Consider the following 15,670-nt stretch of genomic DNA (forward strand, 5'->3'; position numbering starts at 1 on the left):
AATAAAAATGTATTTTAAAACAGTATTTCTCTCTCAATACCATTTTTTTATTCTATATTGTACTCAGAAACTTTCTTTATAAGAAATGAGACCTGTTTCACTGGTATAAACATTTAAAGGTCAGTGCTTGGAAATTAGTTTTCAACATAACTGTGCTTTAAGAACTTATGAGCAAAAGAGGTGTGAACCACTACAATGGGCGTCCCTGGGTGTTTTTGAGAGATAATATTTGTTTTATAAGTGTTATTATAATTTTACCTAGGTCCTCTTAAGAGAAGGAACAAATTGGATAATATTAAGGTAAATAAAACTCCAGGCCCAGATGGAATACATCCAAGGGCGTTAAGGGAACTTAGCACTGTTATAGACAAACCTCTACTCAATTTTTCAAGACTCATTATCCTCAGGCATGGTACCCAAGGATTGGCGTAAAGCTGATGTGGTGCCACTCTTCAAAAAGGGAAGAAGGGATGATCCAGGAAGCTATAGACCAGTTAGTCTGACATCAATAGTGGGGAAGATATTTGAAGGGATTATATTGATGAGCATATTCGTGTAAACAAGATTATGAGTTCTAATCAGCATGGCTTTAGGAGAAATAGATCATGTCAAACTAATCTAATTAGATTCTATGAGGAAGTAAGTAAAAATATAGATAAAGTGGAATCAGTTGATGTGATATACTTGGATTTTGCAAAAGTGTTTGATACAGTGCCACATGAGAGATTAATGCACAACATTAAGGGACTGGGAATAGCTGAAAATATTAGTTTGTGGATAAATAACTGGATAAAAGATAGGGAGCAACGAGTAGCAGTAAATGGATCATACTCAGATTGGACAAAGGTAATCAGTGGAGTACCCCAGGGATCAGTGCTGTGCCCTATTCTTTTTAATATTTTTATAAATGACTTGGAGCTAGGATTAAATAGCGACATCTCTATTTTTGCAGATGATACTAAGTTAAGTAAGGTCATTAGGTCAGAGCAGGATGAACTTTCGTTACAAAGGGACCTGAAAAAATTAGTAGTATTGGCAGGTAAATGGAAAATGAGATTTAATATGGGAAAATGCAAGGTTTTACATTTTGGAAGTAAAAATAAGCATGCTACGTATTTTTTAAATGGGACAAGACTTATCCAAACACAGGAGGAAAGGGATTTGGGGGTAGTAATAGATAACAAGCTAAAGATGGGTGCACAATGCAGGGCAGCAGCTTCAAAGGCTAATAAGATACTAGCATGTATTAAAAGAGGCATTGACTCAAGGGAGGAAAGCATACTTCTGTCACTATATAAAGCCCTGGTAAGACCTCACCTTGAGTATGGAGCGCAGTTCTGGGGACTTATCACAAAAAAAGATATTGCAGAACTAGAAAAAGTTCAGAGAAGGGCCACAAAGCTAATAAGGGGATTGGAGAATTTAACCTATGAGGAGAGGCTAGCCAAACTGGGTCTGTTTTCTTTAGAAAAAAGGTGCTTAAGAGGTGACATGATTACTTTATATAAATATATTCAAGGCCCATATACAGAGATGGCAGAAGCTATGTTTATTCCAAGGAAATTGTTTGTGACCAGAGGTTACAATTTAAGTTTGGAGGAAAGGAGATCTACAGGCCCATTTATCAAGCTCCGTATGGAGCTTGAAGGGCCGTGTTTCTGGCGAGTCTTCAGACTCGCCAGAAACACAACTTATGAAGCAGCGGTCTAAAGACCGCTGCTCCATAACCCTGTCCGCCTGCTCTGAGCAGGCGGACAGGAATCGCTTGAAATCAACCCGATCGAATATGATCGGGTTGATTGACACCTCCCTGCTGGTGGCCGATTGGCCGTGAGTCAGCAGGGGGCGGCGTCGCACCAGCAGCTCTTGTGAGCTGCTGGTGCAATGTTAAATGCGGAGAGCGTATTGCTCTCCGCATTTAGCGAGGTCTTGCGGACCTGATCCGACACTGTGGATCAGGTCCGCAAGACCTTTGATAAATTGGGGCCTTAATCTCTTGCAACGGAAACGTTTTTTTACTGTTAGAGCAATAAAATTGTGGAACTCATTACCAAAGGAGGTAGTGAATGCCAATACCCTAGATACATTTAAAAATGATTTGGATACATTTCTGTCTATAAACAAAATTCATGGATATGATTGCTAGTATTAAATGGATCACCTTTTAGTGGGACTATTTAAGCTTAACTGGAGCTTTTTGTATATATTATAGATTTGTAAAGGTTGAACTCGATGGACTTCGGTCTTTTTTCAACCTCATCTACTATGTTACTATGTTACTATGTTACTATGTACTCAAATATCATGGCTAATCAGGATTTGCAGAATCTTTTAAAACTGAATGATGTGTTTAAAACGGTAGAGACATTAGAAACAATGAGGTTATTGCTTTGGAGATACAGAATGGTCTTTGGGGTTCAATTTGTTTAAACTTTACTAATGCTGCTGGAGTAGCTTTGCAACAACCTACATATTGCACCATAGATGCAGATTTTGATCCTGCAACACATAGAATTACAAATGTTTCTTATGATGGTATAGTAGAGATTTTAGTCAAACCTCCTGTTATTGATACAGGAATACATGGCCCTTTATCCAGAATTGAGATGTAGGGTACTCCTAGATCTAGTTTGTACAGTCCAGTAAGGGAGAATGAATTACCACCAGTTGCATGAGATGAGCAAGCAGAGAGGGAAAACCTTTTGAGTGAATTTAAAGTTTTAAGTCATATATTGGCTCCGGTTTTGAATAGTGGAATGTCTGGAGTGTCAGGAATACAGCAGGCTTCTTTAGCTCATTCTGCAGGAATTCCTATGTCAAATATAAAAGCAACAATTGAAGTGATACCACACAATCCAACTTTAGAATGTTTAAAAATGAATGTGGCCAGTGTCCACTCAGGCCAGAGAGAGAGTCCATTGTATAAAAGCACTACCACGGCACCAATTCTACAGGCTGTGCCAAAAGGGGGTCAGTGTTCACATAAGAACAACGTCATTTAAAAAAAAAAAAATATTTCTAACATTCAGCTAGATGACGAGTTTTGCGCTACACCGGGTACGTAAAGAACGCAAAAAAATGTGTGGTATTGCACTTTCCATAGCGCTGTTATTAGGAGTTACTGAAAAACCTTCTTGTGCTGTGCGTTATGGTGCGTTAAGCTCTATACCACACAAAACCCAATGACTGAGTTTACGTGCTTGTGCACGCTTTCCCCCATAGTCATCAATGGAGAAGGTTTTAGAAAAAACTAACACCTGCGATTGCGGTATGGCGATCACTGTAACGCAACTCCATTGATGTCTATGGGAAAATAAAATTAAGTTTAAACCTAACACTCTAACATAAACCCCTAGTCTAGACACCCCTAATCCGCTGCTCCCTGACAGCTTCAACGCTAAATAAAGTTATTAACCCCTAATCCGCTACTCCCCGACATCACAGACACTAAATAAAGTTATTAACCCCTAATCCGCTGCTCCCCGACATCGCCAACACTAAATTAACCTATTAACCCCTAAACCGCCAGTCCCCCACATCGTAACTAATAAACTAAACCTATTAACCCCTTGACACCCGGCCCCCTACATCGCAAAACAGGTTACCGCCATACACTGAAGTTTGAATGTAAGGTACCTGTTTAAATTTGTGGTACCTTGCATTCCTATTGGCTGACATTTTCAAATCATCCAATAGGATATGCGCTACTGAAATTCTATTGGCTGATTCTATTGTCACCACCTGGATGAAGACTTCTTGTCGCCTGGATGAAGATGGATGTCCGGACTTCAGGAACCGTGAATAGATTGTATGGGGTTAGTGTTAGTTTTTTGGGTGGTTTTTTTTTTAGATTAGGGATGGGCACTGTAAAAGAGCTGTTTAACTTAGGGCAATGCCCTAGAAAAGGCACTTTTAAGGGCTATTGGTAGTGTTTATTGTAGGTTAGGGGGTGTTTTTATTTTGGGGGTGCTTTTTTATTTTTATAGGGCTATTAGATTAGTTGTAATTGTTTTTTTGTTTTTTTTGATAATTTCATTTATTTTTTGTAATCTTAGCAGTTTTTTTATTTTTCGTAATTTTAGCGTTTATTATATTTTGTAATCTTAGATTTTTTTTAATTTTTTCATAGTGTTATTTTTTTTTTTAAATTTGTAATTTAAGTTTTTTATTTTTTGTAGTGTTAGGTTTTTTTAATCATGTAATTTAGGCTTTTTAATTGGTATTTTTTTTTTTTTTTATTAGAAGAGTTAGGTTAATTTATAGTTTAATCTTAGTTTTTTTTTATTTCACAGGTAAGTTTTTATTTATTTTAAGATAGTTATATTGTTACTTTTAATTTAAAGTTAGGGGGTGTTAGGTTTAGGGGTTAATAGATTAATTTAGTGTTTTGCGATGTGGGGGGCCAGTGGTTTAGGGGTTAATAGGTTTTGTTTATAAGTTGCAATGTGGGAGGATGGTGGTTTAGGGGTTAATAGGTTTATATAGTCTTGGCAATGTGGGGGGCTGGCGGTTTAGGGGTTAATAGGTTTATAGTGTTGGGGGCCGGCGGTTTAGTGGTTAATAGATTTATTTTAGTGTTGGCGATTTGGGTGGGCAGCAGATTAGGTGCTAATAGGTTTAATATAGTGTTTACGATGCGGGAGGGTGACGGTTTATGGGGTTAATAGGTCGTTTATGGGTGATAGTGTACTTTGTAACATTTTAGTTATGAGTTTTGTGAAACATTTTTGTTTTGCAAAATCCATAACTACTAATCTCAGATCGCGGTATGGATCACGGCGGTATAGGCTGTAACGTAAGCATTTTAGCCGGACTGCACATCTTTTTGTAGTGCGGAATTGACATTGCGTTAAGGCTAAAATGCTTGCGGTATTGCTAACGCAGTGACTTGTAATATGAGTTACCTGCCATTCCACACGCAATGGCCAATTTTTCAGCAGTATAGCCGTACTGCACCATAACGCAAAATTTGTAAACTAGCCCAATTTTTTTTTTATAAAAAAAGTCATAATTTTTTTTTAAATGACAAAATAAATTATAAAACAAACATTAAAAAAGGGCAGCAGCTGACAACTAGAAAGACATATTGCACCCCCCCCCCTTTACTCTCCAGTAGGGTCTGTATTCTCCTTCCTTTCTTCTCACCCTGGTTGTGCTTCAGGAGCAGGCAGGCGAGATACAATTACCTCTAAGATCTGTCTGTTTTGCTCCTAAAGCCCAAACAGGCTATCCAGCATGATGCCAAGCAGTACGTTGGAACTCAGCATGGTACTGTCCATTCGTTTTAGGGCTTCTGATACATGGACATACCATGAAGGGTCCACCTCTGAGAGAAAAAAAAGTAAAGTAATTTTTAAAAAAGTACTTAATTATAAACATCACACAAAAGATTGCAAACCATTAATAAACTCACCTATATGGATTGGCATCAAGCAAGGATAGATGGGTGAAGAAAGGGGGATACAGGGATATGGGAGTAGGATGAGTGGGCATAGGAAAATCAGGAGAAGGGAAAGGGAACATTAGTGTCAAGGACATTAGACACACACTGGGGGAGGTTGAAAACAACACTAGAGGGGGAAGGTACTGACACAGAAGGACTAAGAAGAAGAGCAGCAAAAGAGGAAGGAAAAGGAGCAGCCAAAGTGGAAGGTAGAGGAGAAGGAAAAGGAGCAGCAGAGGTGGAAGGTAGAGGAGAAGGAAAAGGAGCAGCAGAGGTGGAAGTTAGAGGAGAAGGAAAAGAAGCAGCAGAGAAGGAAGGTAGAGGAGAAGGAAAAGGAGCAGCAGATGAGGAAGGTAGAGGAGAAGGAAAAGGAGCAGCAGAGAAGGAAGGTAGAGGAGAAGGAAAAGGAGCAGCAGATGAGGAAGGTAGAGGAGAAGGAAAAGGAGCAGCAGAGAAGGAAGGTAGAGGAGAAGGAAAAGGAGCAGCAGAGGAGGAAGGTAGAGGAGAAGGAAAAGGAGCAGCAGAGGAGGAAGGTAGATGAGAAGGAAGAGGAGCAGCAGAGGAGGAAGGTAGAGGAGAAGGAAAAGGAGCAGCAGAGGAGGGAGGTAGAGGAGAAGGAAGAGGAGCAGCAGAGGAGGAAGGCAGAGGAGAAGGAAAAGGAGCAGCACAGGAGGAAGGTAGAGGAGAAGGAAGAGGAGCAGCAGAGGAGGAAGGTAGAGGAGAAGGAAGAGGAGCAGCAGAGGTGGAAGGTAGAGAAGAAGGAAAAGGAGCAGCAGAGGAGGAAGGTAGAGGAGAAGGAAGAGGAGCAGCAGAGGTGGAAGGTAGAGAAGAAGGAAGAGGAGCAGCAGAGTAGGAAGGTAGAGGAGAAAGAAGAGGAGAAGCAGAGGAGGAAGGTAGAGGAGAAGGAAGAGGAGCAGCAGAGGTGGAAGGTAGAGGAGAAGGAAAAGGAGCAGCAGAAAGAAGGAAAAGGAGCAGCAGAGGTGGAAGGTAGAGGAGAAGGAAAAGGAGCAGCGGAGGTGGAGGGCCATAAGAAAGAGAGGGGAATATGACAGAGGAGTTGCAGGAAGAATGAGCAGAGGCAAGAGCAGAGGGGGTACGGGAAAGGGAAAAGGAATAGAGGACAGAGGTAGAGGCAGAGGTGACAACACACACAACAGGGGAAGAGGTGGAAAGGAAGGGTAACAGGAGGGAGGGGTGACAAGAACAGACACACACTGGGGTAGGGGACAACACAGGTGACTCCACACAAACAATAGAAGCCATGGTGGGTACTGGAAGAACTGGGGAAGGGGCACAAGGGGGATCAAGGGCAGGAGAGGAAGGAGAGCCACTTCCTAGAATGTGAAAGAAAATTATGATTTAATATATGTTAGTAATCTAAAATATCCACATTCATATGAAAGTGACATTGTGCTTTCATTATGTCCTATCTCACTACTTGATTTTGCACTAATCCACAAGGCATCTCTCACTCTCCCTATTTCATCAGTTGTTGCAGACTAACCTTTTCAACAGTGCTAAACTGGGAGCTTCTAAGTAGAGTTTTAAAAGCTTTCAAAGGCAATTCAAAAACCTCCATGTGGTAGAATATGAGATTTAACATCATGGTTATAGAGAGACGTAAGAAGTTATACAATGCATTTTAGTCTATGTTGTGTGAGTTAGGTTCACAAATACCATTACATTATGATTTACTTGTGTACTTCTGTTGTATTTATTAACTACAATGAAATAATTTGTAATGAAGTTCACAAGAGATGCAAGTTCAATTAGTTTCAGGGACAGGTGTTATATTTGAATAGATAAAAGGCAAATAATTGAGCAAAGTAAGTGTTAAAGGGACACTCTGGTTCACTATTTTTAAAATCTGTCCTTAAACCTCCCCAACAGGCAAGGTTTTCAGGATTACCTTTCATGAGAGCAGGTAACATAACTAGGTTTAAAAAGCAGCAGATTATTTTACCTGTGCGCCAGTTCAGATATCCTCAAAATGTTGACTGTTCGGGAGGCCTAAGTACAGGTTTGAAAACCAGTGGTCTAGTCCAATCAAGATTTTTCTTTATTTTTTTTTTTGTCAAAATGTGCAAGTTTATTGAGTATCACAGTAAAAACCTTTTTATTGAGGTTATTCGAAAAAACAAGGTATACATCATGAAACAAGTGTACCGTAGCATTTACATTAAATTCAATAATTCAAAATGACAATATCAACTGTGATGCCACTGAGCAAGAAAAATGAAACTTCATTTTTCTTTTAAAGAACCTATGTACCTCCAAAGTTTCAAAGGCCGCTCATGGGCCCATAAAGATTTAAACATCTCAACAGAGGGGTTTGTATAAATTTTACAGATGCTTACATTGAAATAAGAGACACATGTGTATGGAAACATAAAAAGCTTAAAGATTCAAAGCTTATATGAAAATGCTGAACACATGTATGTTAAAAAATATCAGCTAGATTACAAGTCTGTGCGTTCGTCTTTTAATGCTGAAAATATGGTATTTTCAGAGTTAAAACAGCAACGCAGCCATTACAAGTCGTGTCGGTATAGGTGCATCGCAAGCCTTTTAGCCTGTAAGCAACGTCAGTAACGCACTCTTAAAAATGACGTTTATGAGTTTTGCGTGCTGACTAAAAAAAGATGTTACAGCCTAAAAACGACAAGATCCATAACGCCAACTAAAAGTAGTAGTTATGAGTTTTTACGCTACACATCTGTTACATAAAACTCATAACTAAACTACTACAAAGTACACTAAACACCCATAAACTAACAATTAAACTAATTTACAGCTAGATTACGAGTACTTACCTACACTTATTAACCCCTAATCTGCCGCCCCCCAACGTCGCCGCCACTATGCTAAAGTTATTCACCCCTAAACATAACTCTAAGTCTAACCCTAACACCCACTAACTTTAATAAATTTAAAATAAATCGAAATAAAAATTATTATCATTAACTAAATAATTCCTATTTAAAACTAAAAAGTACCTGTAAAATAAACCCTAAGATAGCTACAATATAACTAATACTTACATTATATTTATCTAAGGTTTTATTTTTATTTCACAGCTAAGTTTGTATTTATTTTAACTAGGTAGACTAGTTACTAAATAGTTATTAACTATTTACTAGCTAACTAGCTAAAATAAATACAAATTTACCTGTAAAATAAAACCTAACCTGAGTTACACTAACACCTAACCTTACACTACAATTAAATACATTACATTAATTAAATACAATTAACTAAATTACAAAAAAACAAACACTAAAATACACAAAATAAAAAAGAAATTATCAAATATTTAAACTAATTACACCTAACCTAATAGCCCTATCAAAATAAAAAAGCCCCCCCCCCAAATAAAAAAACCCTAGCCTACAATAAACTACCAATGGCCCTTAAAAGGGCCTTTTTGGGGGCATTAACCCAAAGAAATCAGCTCTTTTACCTGTAAAAAAATAATACAAACAACCCCTCAACAGTAAAACCCACCACCCACACAACCAAACCCTCCAAATAAAATCCTATCTTAAAAAACCTACGCTCCCCATTGCCCTGAAAAGGGTATTTGTATGGGCATTGCCCTTAAAAGGGCATTTAGCTCTTTTTCTGTGCCCAAAGTCCCTAATCTAAAAATAAAACCCACCCAATAAACCCTTAAAAAAACCTAACACTAACCCCCGAAGATCCACTTACAGTTTTTGAAGACCGGACATCCATCCTCAACGAAGCTGGTTGAAGTCTTCATCCAAGTGGCAAGAAGTGGTCCAGACGACATCTTCTATCTTCATCCTTCCGACGCAGAGCGGCTTCATATATTTTCTTGGTGATATCACACAATAGGTGACTTAATTCAAATGCATGGTCCTCAGCCCTGCTTTCACTTATATGTTGAATATCCATGCTTTATATATGCTCTAGATAGACAGGTTTAGGCCGCTTTAACTCTTACTTCTTGCAGGCTGTGAAAAAGTATTTGTGTGGCAGCACTAAGGTGCTAAGAGACCCCCATGCTCCAACCTAAAATGCCGAACACCTCGAGGAGACACCCTAAAACCCCTATAGTGGTTAAGATAACAGTCCTAGACCACTTTTCACAGCATTCTACAGACCCTGCCCCAGGTGAGAGATTGGGTAGTGATCAGGACTCTCAGGATGAAGGCTCTCAGTCGAGCGCATACTCCATGGCCCATCTGCAACATTACATCACTGAAAACACATTGAAGAAGATGCTTGCAGATCAAACCAAATCTATTACATCTGAAATTTAATGCAGTTCAGCAGAACTGCGGAAGGAAATAGCTGAGATAGGAGACAGGGTGGATACCCTGGAATGGCAGCACAATGATCTTGCTACTGACCACTCTAACTTATTCTCTTATGCCAAGAATTTGGCCAAACAAATAATCCAATAGAACTGAGTCTTGCGAATGTGGAAGACAGAGCCAGAAGGAACAAAGTTCAATCCAGGGGTATCCCAGAAAGCGTTTCTGCAGGCAAGTTACAAGAATTTCTTAAATCCCTTTTTTCAGAATTGTTAGGCCCTCTTGAGGGCAATTTGCACACCATGGAGTGGGCAAATAGAGCCCTTAGACCAAGATCAATGGCTTCGGACAAACCGAGGGATGTGGTGGTGTGTTTCCATAACTTTACATTTAAGGACCGACTTATGCGGGCTGCATTCAGCAAACCTACACTTTCAGACACTTTCAAGGACATCCAACTGCTGCCAGACCTGTCAGCTCATACTCTGCAACAAAGGAGACTCTACGCTCCCTTGACTATGCAGTTAAGAAAGGCCAACATCAAATATAGATGGGGCTTCCCTACTAAGCTCATCATTACAAAGGATAAGAAAACACATGTTGTCTCCTCTCCTTCACTGGGCAGTACCCTCTTGGCAAATTGAGGTATTCTGATTGAACTGGACCAGCAAGGGTCAGTACCTTCCTCTAAGCTATGCCCATCAGCCCCTGAGTGGTCTCTTAGAGAACGTGGACCTAAGCGACAAAAGCCTAATATGCCAGATCTTTCTTTAAGACCTCAGGCCCTGACAACCTGAGAAACACCCGCACCTTCCAAAAGGGACATTATTAAGTCTAAGTTACGTTTATATGACTACGACTACGGCGTGGGATGCCGAAACACGTCAGCTTTAGTGACCACCATCCATGTTAACACTTTTGTTTGCTGTGCCGCAATGATGGAATTGCTGGGGCTGCTATGTATTGTGCCTGATTTTACCTGCTAATAAAGCCGTATTATTTCAAGTTTCCAAGAAGTGCCGGAATCCTTTCATTACCTTTGTCTTCAATACGTTTATATTATGTTGTGTATTATGCCTGTCTTAGTTAGTTAGGCTGGTTTATAATGTTTATACTACTGCAATTTCTTTAAGAGAGCTGGGATGACTTCTTCATCCCTCAGCACTAAGTTCACGTTAGCTCCTCCCCTGATTTAGGGGCCCATACTTGGGTCCTACGTAGGTAGACTACTTCCACCAATCCCCCACCACCTATACAACCCTCTGCCTTGCTTCACCCTATTCCTAACCCCAACTAAGTTCATAACCCGTCCAACCCCATTCTAGCTCATGCTCCCCACCCCAAGGTAATACGAACTACTGTTAAGACCATGGCCCACCTCAGATTCCTCATGCACAATGTTAGGGGTTTAAACACCATAGATAAGAGGAGCCTGCTTGACATATCCTTACGACATCACAGAGCAGATGTCATGTTCCTACAGGAAACACACCTTCTGGCTTGTGCCCAGACCATAGTCATTTCCAGGGATTATTCCGTTTCTGAGGAAGCCTCATACACTAAGAAAGCCAGGGAAGTTGCCATCTTGGTCCATAAGAGAGTAGCCTTTGAACTCATACACATATTTAGGGATCCCCAGGCCAGATTCCTCATCTTGATTTGCACCCATGACCACGTACCATACACACTGATCTCTGCATACCTCCCAAATACTCTTCAGCCTAGGTACTTGAAGAAAATTCTAGGAAAAATAGAGTATCTCAAACAGGGCAGAATGATCCTAACATGAGACTTTAATATGGTATGGGAGGACAAATTAAACAGGAAAGCTAAGCCTGCCAAGTCAAAACACCTTAAGGCAAACCCTGTAAGTGATAGATTTAGAACTCTAATGAAACAGTTTGGGTATTTCGATGTATGGCAATCGCTACACCCAACGGAGAGAGATTACACCCACTTCTCTCACCCGCACACCACCTATTCAAGACTTGACTACATTTTCTCCCATGCGGATACCCTTGACATGGTAAAGCTAGCCTCCATCTCTATCTGTCCCTGGTCAGATCATGACCAACTGCTAATGGAAATACTCTAGACCCTCCTAGAGACTTCCCCATCACATCCACTCAGACGTCCCTTTCAGTGAAGAATTGAGAAAGGAAATTAAGTTTACTATCAATACAAACAAGAACCCGCAACTTAGAGATGACAGGCATACTGCAAATTAAGGAACTTGAACAGCAACAGCGTACATCTGACATCCCAGGATTGAGTGACAAAATTAAAGACATAAGACTCCACATAGGACAGGTTGAGTTTAAAAAGAATCAAGCTAATCTCCTCAAACTAAAACAAACCATGTATGCTAAGGGCAATAACGCCTATACTGTCCTAGCCAATAGACTTAGGCAGCGGGTAGGCTCTTCTCTTAATCATCTTATTAAAAAAGGAAGTCAGAGCTTTAAACTCCCAACTCAAATAGTTCAGCAATTTAGAGATTATTACTCATCGCTATATAATATACGAGATAATGAGTCCACTACTCCTGCCCATCTGAGACTATTAGCTAACCTCTCTATGACTTCACCCCCTTAATGCAGATCATAAAGAGTCCCTTAACAACCCCTTCTCACTCCAAGTGATAACACGTGTCCTCAAAAAATTAAAACCTCTTAAAGCTCCCGGGCCTGACTGTTATACGGCAATCTTCTATAAAACTTACATTCAGGATTTATCACTGCTACTGCTCAGTTTCTTTAACCTAGCAAACTCAGAATGTGCTTTTAGCAAAGAGTTCCTCGAGGCGACCATAATCATCATCCCAAACCCTACTCTTTGCACAAATTACAGACCAATCTCTCTGATCAACTCGGACATTAAGATTTACTCCAAAATGCATGCAAACAGAATTTTTATTCTTTTGCCAGGCCTCATAGAGCCCGATCAGGTGGGTTTCATCCCAGGTAGAGAGGGCCCTGATAACACAAGGAGATTGTTAAATATTCTCACAGAATCTAACAGATTAAATAGGCCCATAGCAGTAATTTCCCTCGGCGCTGAGAAAGCATTCGACCGGGTCAGATTGAGCTTGCATTCTATTGGCTGATCGGAACAGCCAATAAAATGCGAGCTCAATCTGATTGGCTGATTGGATCAGCCAATCCGATTGATCTTGAATCAGATTGGCTGATTCAATCAGCCAATCAGATTTTTCCTTCCCTTATTCCGATTGGCTGATAGAATCCTATCAGCCAATCGGAATTCGAGGGACGCCATCTTGGATGACGTCATTTAAAGGAACCTTAATTCGGACTTAGGACATCGTTAGAAGAGGATGGATCCGCGTCGGCTGCTTCAAGATGGTCCCGCTCCGTGCCGGATGGAAGAAGATAGAAGATGCCGCCTGGATGAAGATGTCTACCGGTCCGGAAGCCCTCTTCTTGCCGGATAGGATGAAGACTTCGGACCCTCTTCTGGACCTCTTCTTGCTGGATAGGATGAAGACTTCGGACCCTCTTCTGGACGGATCGGTGATACCCGGCGTGGTGAAGATAAGGTAGGAAGAACTTCAGGGGCTTAGTGTTAGGTTTTTTAAGGGGGTTTGGGTTAGATTAGGGGTATGTGGGTGGTGGGTTGTAATGTTGGGGGGGTATTGTATGTTTTTTTACAGGCAAAAGAGCAGAATTCTTTGGGGCATGCCCCACAAAAGGCCCTTTTAAGGGCTGGTAAGGTAAAAGAGCTGTAAATTTTTTATTTTAGAATAGGGTAGGGCATTTTTTTATTTTGGGGGGCTTTGTTGTTTTTTTAGGGGGCTTAGAGTAGGTGTAATTAGTTTAAAATTCTTGTAATCTTTTTTTATTTTTTGTAATTTAGTGTTTTGTTTTTTTTGTAATTTAGTGATTGTTTGTTAATGTAATTTAGTTTAGTTGATTTAATTGTAGATAATTGTAGATAGTTTATTTAATTAATTTATTGATAGTGTAGTGTTAGGTTTAATTGTAACTTAGGTTAGGATTTATTTTACAGGTAATTTTGTAATTATTTTAACTAGGTAGTTATTAAATAGTTATTAACTATTTAATAGCTATTGTACCTGGTTAAAATAAATACAAAGTTGCCTGTAAAATAAATATTAATCCTAAAATAGCTACAATATAATTATTATTTATATTGTAGCTATATTAGGGTTTATTTTACAGGTAAGTGTTTAGCTTTAAATAGGAATAATTTATTTAATAAGATTTATTTTATTTTGTTAGATTTAAATTATATTTAACTTAGGGGGGTGTTAGGGTTAGGGTTAGACTTAGCTTTAGGGGTTAATACATTTATTAGAGTAGCGGCGAGGTCCGGTCGGCAGATTATGGGTTAATACTTGAAGTTAGGTGTCGGCGATGTTATGGAGGGCAGATTAGGGGTTAATACTATTTATTATAAGGTTTTTGAGGCGGGAGTGAGGCGGATTAGGGGTTAATACATTTATTATAGTAGCGATGAGGTCCGGTCATCAGATTAGGGGTTAATAATTGTAGGTAGGTAGCGGCGACGTTGGGGGGGGCAGATTAGGGGGTAATAAATATTATGTAGGGGTCGGCGATGTTAGGGGCAGCAGATTAGGGGTACATTAGGATAATGTAGGTTGCGGCAGTGTGCGGTCGGCAGATTAGGGGTTAAAAAAATATAATAGAGTGGCAGCGATGTGGGGGGACTCGTTTTAGGGGTACATAGGTAGTTTATGGGTGTTAGTGTACTTTAGAGCACAGTAGTTAAGAGCTTTATGAACCGGCGTTAGCCCAGAAAGCTCTTAACTCCTGACTTTTTTCTGCTGCTGGAGTCTTGTCGTTAGATTTCTAACGCTCACTTCAGCCAAGACTCTAAATACCAGCGTTAGAAAGATCCCATTGAAAAGATAGGACACGCAATTGACGTAAGAGGATCTGCGGTATGGAAAAGTCGCGGCTGGAAAGTGAGCGTTAGACCCTTACCTACAAGACTCTAAATACCAGTGGTAGGCCAAAACCAGCGTTAGGACCCCCTAACGCTGGTTTTGACGGCTAACGCAGAACTCTAAATCTAGGCGATAGTCTATGACAGTCTACATCAGTGTAATTTCCCATAGCTCTTTGAATATAGTGAGTTTATTCCTCTTAATAAGTCCAGTCCAAAAAGAATAAAATGAAATGAAGAGAGATGCCGTACTACGTACTATGCCAATCCCCATTACAGGTATACCCCGCTCATACAGCGGGTTAGGGACCGGAGCCCCGCTGTAAAGTGAAAACCGCCTTAAAGTGAAACAAGGCAGTTTTAGCTTTCTTTTCAGTGTTTAAAATCATTAAAACATGTTTGAACTAACATATATTAGGGGTGCAATTGTGCTATGTTTAGTTTAACACTAGCACTTCAAGTATTCAATTAGTATTCAATAAATACTGTACCCGTAAAATTGTGACAATTACTGTAGTAAAATTTGCCAGACTATAACACAGACACAGATTGCACTGCAATGCTATAAACAGAGTGAACTAAGCATAACAAAATGGTGCCATTCACTTTTCTAACAATTTCACAATGATTAAAGCACTGTTTCAAAATCCTTGGAGGTTGAACTTCAGCTCCACAAAGCGCTGTATTAGCGAATCGCTGTAAAGTAAAGCGCTGTAAAGTGAGGTATACCTGTACATATAGCATATTTTAAACACACAAAAGCCCTAGAGATCTGGAAATTGCAAGTAAAAATAAATAAATGAATATAAACTACTGTAATTTACGCCCCAAACACAACTAACGTTATAACTTTTATAGTGGGTATGCCAGTGCATATCTTATTTGCGTATACAAAGTCTCCAGTTTACAAGCATATATGCCGTCATCAGGGTCCGATTATCTAGATGTAGAAGCTGTGAGTGAGTAAGTGACTACTAAGAAAATATTAGAGACAATCATGAGT

This window comes from Bombina bombina, chromosome 4 (assembly GCF_027579735.1).
Source record: "Bombina bombina isolate aBomBom1 chromosome 4, aBomBom1.pri, whole genome shotgun sequence".
Classification (NCBI taxonomy): domain Eukaryota; kingdom Metazoa; phylum Chordata; class Amphibia; order Anura; family Bombinatoridae; genus Bombina; species Bombina bombina.